The sequence below is a fragment of the Sitodiplosis mosellana genome, unplaced genomic scaffold, assembly GCF_009176505.1.
Source record: "Sitodiplosis mosellana isolate CC-2019 unplaced genomic scaffold, AAFC_SMos_1.0 Smas_scaffold_6165, whole genome shotgun sequence".
Classification (NCBI taxonomy): domain Eukaryota; kingdom Metazoa; phylum Arthropoda; class Insecta; order Diptera; family Cecidomyiidae; genus Sitodiplosis; species Sitodiplosis mosellana.
This window is the reverse complement of record NW_022601406.1, coordinates 1,382,078-1,388,077: the sequence shown is the minus strand read 5'-3', so window position 1 is coordinate 1,388,077 and position 6,000 is coordinate 1,382,078. Positions and strand designations below refer to the sequence as shown.

At 38.6% G+C, this 6,000-nt stretch overlaps 1 protein-coding gene across 9 annotated transcripts in view; it reads right to left on the bottom strand.

The window, feature by feature from the left end:
* Positions 1-6,000, bottom strand: part of LOC129574687 (matrix metalloproteinase-2-like) — an 80,129-nt gene that overhangs the window by 54,259 nt on the left and 19,870 nt on the right. The window lies entirely within an intron of this gene.

Sequence of the window (6,000 nt, the reverse complement as noted above, 5' to 3'; positions counted from 1 at the left end):
TCTCTCTCTCTCTCTCTCTCTCTCTCTCTCTCTCTCTCTCTCTCTCTGAGTGCTGCATTTATGTATATACAATTATAATTAACACACGAGCAGGCAATCGAGAAAGTGAAAAAAATCATCAGCATAATCAAATATTTGCCACACCTACATTGGCAAAAGCACAACAGCCTCTCTCTCTCCCTCGCTGTATCTCAAATTGCATATATTTTCAAGAGATGCAACATGTTTTTGTTTGCATACACACACACACTCATCGGGATAATGCCCGACGGTTTTATGAACGGTGACGGTTTTAACACCAATTGCATGTGCGGCGCCTCTTGAATAAGCTGTTGCATGTTTAAAATAAAAATTGCTCTCATTGTTGTTTTTTTTTCTTCTCTGTGTTCTGTTTGCTGCCCGTTCGTTTTCCCATCGTTAATGATGAGTTGGTTTTTAAAAACGATTGAACCGGATCTGGATAGGAGTAAACATGTCCATCTCTCGATCAAATTGTTCAGTTCTCTTGCCGAAATAGAACAAACCAGTTTTATTTTATTCGAATAGACTCCAAACTGTTTGACTAGCACACACACATGGTCACACAACAAATTCATCGAAAATCCGATTCGTACCATTTCGTCGATTTTAATGTCCGAATGCTTTAGCAATTTGCTCATTGGTCTTCTTTGGTGTATTTGCGCGTGTGAGCGTGTTCATATGTTAAGTGTCCTTTCAGCCGTTTATGTTCTCTCAATTGAACTCTCTCTCTCTCTTTCTCTCTCGTTTTTTTTAGTTTTGCCAACCATTGTTCATTCCACATCGTATTTGTTTCATGACAATTTTTCGTTCGTCTCGCTCTCGTTCTCCTCGTCAAATGAAGGCGTACGCATTGCCTTGTAATAATGTTTGCATTTGTATGACATGTCAGTTACGAACGCAATGAATATGTGAAATAGGATCGCTAATAATTAAACAGGATTGGGTGTCTGGCTTATTTACAATACGTCCGATGAGCATTGTCCATATTGCCAGCCAACATCAGAACACCAATATGCCACATATAATGCGCTCTCACACTTGATTTACATGACATGAATGAACGAAAGCAACCGACAAAAAATATGTACACACACACACTTCACATTGACTTGGCTGGCTGGTAGACGTAGACGTAGCCGTTTTCAGATCCACTCACGTTTTTTCTCTACCATTTTTTCTCTCTCTCGTTCCATTTTCACGTCGATTTGTTTGACACGTTCGCTTTTGGCCGCATTCAGAATGACCGGTGTGTGTTTGCACACTTGCACACGTGTGTTGATGAGATGTATGCCAAATTTATTATATCGGATTCAATTTCTCCCCCCTGTCTCTATTATTAGCTTATGCGGCGATGTCGACAGTCTGCCATTCCAAATTCACACAGACGAAACATATGCAGATATTCCTCCGTTTTTAGTTCGGTGTGTGATTCGATAATGATTCATTGAAATCTTCGTTTTCAATGCGAATTTCGAACCGTCATCACACGTCACCTTATTTATAAATGATCGTTGTCGAAAAGTGGAATCTTCACAAAAAACGACTTTTTGCTTGTTTTTTTTTTAGATTGATATTTTTGGGCGAGCTCAAGAAGGTATGGGTAAAAAAGAGGAAGAATAACAGTTTCGTTGATTTCAATTTTTCGTGCCGACAATACAATAAATAATCGAAACAAATGCTTTTGGTGTCCATTAATTTTCAAGAATAACTGGCTACAACACTGACTTTTTGCAAATTCCAAACCGTGTTCTTGATGTTGGCTCTTCTGGGTTTTTTTTCCCCACAAGTAAACAAGTGCAATCGATAAAGGCATACAAACAAAAAGAGAGAGAGAGAAGGAAGAAAAACGTTCCAACATCATTAAAAATCAATCGAATTGCAGTGTTTATTGCCCCAAAGATTACGGTGCGATACAACCAGCACATTATGAGTGTTAAACATTGCTTTAGGTGTTTGTGTCGTTTCGAATGGCAAAACCATCCCGAAAATAGTATTTTGATTTGGAGAAGAAGCAACCGAAGCAACGGACAGCAAAAAAAAACACATAAAAAATAAAAGTGCATTTGGGTATTCACAATAAGGTATATGCCTGTATAACTACAATGTATCTTGTAACGCGAAACTTCTTCTCGTATTGACAATTTTGCATTTCATTGCATTGGCAATTGTGCATTTTACAAAACTTGAAATGGCATCTGGAATTGAAAATAGAACAACAATCGGAGGCTAAATAATTCATTGGCAGAGTAGCTGGCTGGTATTGTCAGCCAGTCAGCCAGGCTAATATTGACGGTTTTGCACTAGAGCTCTCGAGAAAAATCAATGATTTACCTATGCCATTTTGATTGTTGCCGCCGCCAACGCTGCCGACTGCTATTCGAATATGTGCCTGCCTATCTTCTGCTCATCCCACATTCAAAGGCATACTACATTTTTTGCTGCATATTCTTTTCTCTCTACCTCCCTCTCCATTTCTTCCTCATCGTTCTTTTACTTCCTCCGTGTTTGTTTTATTTGCCATTGTATCGCATTATCTTATTTTTGTGCCTCGTCCTCTTTACTTGCCGAGAGATGGATTTAATGCAAAAATGGATTTTCAAACGAGGCAGAGAGAGAGAGAGATAGAGAGATAGAGAGTGAGAGATTGCTACTGTGCATAACTATTTTTGCATTGACTTGTTGTTGTTTCAATTATTCGACGAATTTCAATGGAAATAGATTTCTGGTTTCATTTTTTTTTCCTACCGCCGAGTTAATTGAATCTAGATTACCAATTTATTTTGTTGTTGTTGTTTTTTCCCCGTTTTTCTACTCTCTTCATTCATCGTTTCTATCATTTTTTTTTCTTTCTTTATTGAGTGCGAAATGGAAAAAAGAACCGACAACAACCATTAAGTATTCGTTTGTACTGCTTTGCCACGATCTCTTCAATTTCCGCAATGATAACTTCATTATTCAATTGCGAGGCGTTTGTTTGTGGTCTTTAGATTGTCACGTTCTTTGTTCGATTTAATGGTCACTTCCATAATTTCTTGTGTGCGCGCGTGAGCACACACACACTGCACGGAATTGTGAAGAATAAAAAAAAAACGCCACGTGCACACATTTTTGATCGGTGTGCAACTTGACTACCTGCATTTCATATTTCGTTTTTCGTCGCGGCTTCAACTCTTTGGCAAAGAGTAAAATATTCTTCGCTGTATTTTAATGATCCAGCCGAACAACGATGGACGAAAATACTTCAAATGAGATTAACATATCGAAATCAGCGCGTCTCAGTGTTTGGTTATTTCGTTTGATTTCGCAACTCATTTAAATGCATTTTAAAGAAACATATTCCATGTCTTAGTGCCTTTGACTGGGTACAATGCACGAGTGGGTAAAAAAAACGTTATTTTTGAATATGTGTATGAATATCCAAAAAGGGATGCGACTAGTTCTTTAAATGCCTTTGAGACTGGCCGTGTGCGAGCCTTAAATGGTGAATTCACCATTTATTGTGATTTTATTTCGCTGATTCACTGAAGAGACAAATAAATATGGTAAAAACAAAGAAGTCTTGCCCGGGCTCTCATTCTCCGCCGATTCAAATGAATTAATAGTAAAGTGGAAAAATAAAATTAAGTGCTCTCTCTCTCTCTCTCTCTCTCTTACTGAAAAATATTTAATAATAATTGACGAAACAAAGAATGGATGGATGTCATGGGCTGGGCGGCATCATGAATATTCATTTGTGTGGTTTGGTTGACACTAAATGCCACATTGCCTGTATGCTTGCTATAACGGGAATCATTCGAACGAAAAGAAGAAAAAGAAGGAAGAGAGTAAGAGAAAGAGAGAGAAAAGAAGAAAGGAAACGCAGAATAAAAAGTAAATGATAACACAATTCCATAAAGGGCTCTTCTACCGTTCTATGCTCGCTTGTTCGCTCATTCGTTCGTAAGAGCACGGCTAAGGCGCGCGCATTTTGAGCTTGCAACTTGGAATTCAAATTCATACGCATATGTTGCTGCTGTGTATGTGGCGTTGAATGAATGTGCCGGTTTTTCGAAAAAGGGAAACCAATGAAGCATATGGCCTTGATAAAATTTTAATTACTTTTCCCTTCGAGTATGTAGGAGCATGTAGTGCAGACAATCATCATGCGACGAAAATGAGCGAGCGCGCGGACGCGCGACAACCGAACAACACCATTTGCACAATGTTAGGGCACACGGGATGTAATAGAAGGAATATGGGAGAGAGAGAGAGAGAGAGAGAGAGAGAGAGAGAGAGAGATACACCAAATGACAGTAAGAACATTTCAAATGGATGCGTTGGGTTAGTTTATAGAAAATGTTTGGGAGCGTCAAAGCACAAATTAATTTTGCATTCGTTGATTTTTCCATGCACGGGAACACCAAGAATCGGCTTCGAAGTAGACAGACATACAAAGCCGAAATAGAGAGACTGAAAGAGAACACAAAATGGGTTCAAGCTAGAGGAAGGAAAGAAGAACACAAACATAAAGAGTCAACGAGAGAGAGGGAGCAAAATCGAGATGAAGATACAACGAGTGAAAAGCTGGTTCAGTGTTCGACAGAAGTGAATTATCACACAGCAAGCATCGTGAGGCGTTCGATGAAACGTGTGTGTTTGCACAGGCAAACACCAGAAATTTACATTGATTGAAATATCGAGGAGCGAGCACTTTTCGCACAATTCATTCCGGTGTGTGTGTGTGTGTGTGCATTTTAATTTGGAATCGGCAGCACGCCTTTTTTTGTAACTTCATTACTTTGCTCAACGATTGGAAACGAGCATTTTGCAATGACAATGAACAATATTTTTTCTGTCTGTGTCTGTGTCTGTAATGAAAAAAGAATGAATTCATTTTAATGTTTGGAAACATTTATTCAGAATTGTATGTTCGCTGTATACATGCGTACCAATATATATGTTCGATTCGAATGCGAATCAGTTGAATTGCAATGGCAACTGCAGCAGCGGTAGTAGCGGCCGAATGAGAAAAATATTAAAATTATATGTTCATACGTGCTTGAATATGTTTATCATACGTGCTAATTATAACGAGATTAATGAAAATTAATCGAATCGTTGCCGAATTATGACCAATGGACTATTTGCACAAGGATCCAAATAAAAAAAAAACATTGGACAAATCAATCCCATCTCAATCTCTTATCACTTAATATTTAGCGAAAGCGTTTCATTGTAATCAAAGTCACATGATTGAGCTCAAACCTACGCACACATACACACATAGAGAAACATCGCACCCAAAAATGAAGCAATGACTGTTCAAAGACACACAATGTTATAACACAGTCCAAATGACAATTGATCAAATAACTGAAATGAGTGTTTCATTATTTAAAAGTTTGATTGTGTCAGATGTGTAAATCAAGTTGCAAGTGGTGGTTTTCACAGGCCACAAAATTACGAATGCAACATTTTCATGTTTCTCGATTAGCACTTGAGCACACTCGCACAAGTTTGCGAGAAGGGTTGTGGAGGCGGCAATGGTGCTGGACCTGTTTAAATCGGTGCAAACTATTTTCTTTGGTGGCAAAAGTTTTCAAATGATGGCGGCTGCCTTGAAATCCAACTTTATGCAAAGTATCCACACACTAAAGTTTTGCATCCGTGTCCATGCCAAGATTTCAATGCGATCTGACGCGGCTGTTGGCGGTATGTGTGTGTGCGTGTGCGGAGAAGTGTATTCAATGAATATTGAAATAATTCACTTACAACATCTTTAAATAGTCAATATCAAGTTTTCCGAATCACCAACATTAAAGTGAAGCGAATGGATGAGAGAGAGGGAAAAAGATGGAACGCCGGAGCTGAAAATGGGCACAAATGATTTCCAAGCGAACGCATCCAATTTATATGTGTGTATGCATACATTTGGATGTGTGTCTAAACACCCTGGCACTGGATCAAGAGATCCACTCACTATCTGAATAAAGGATCAAC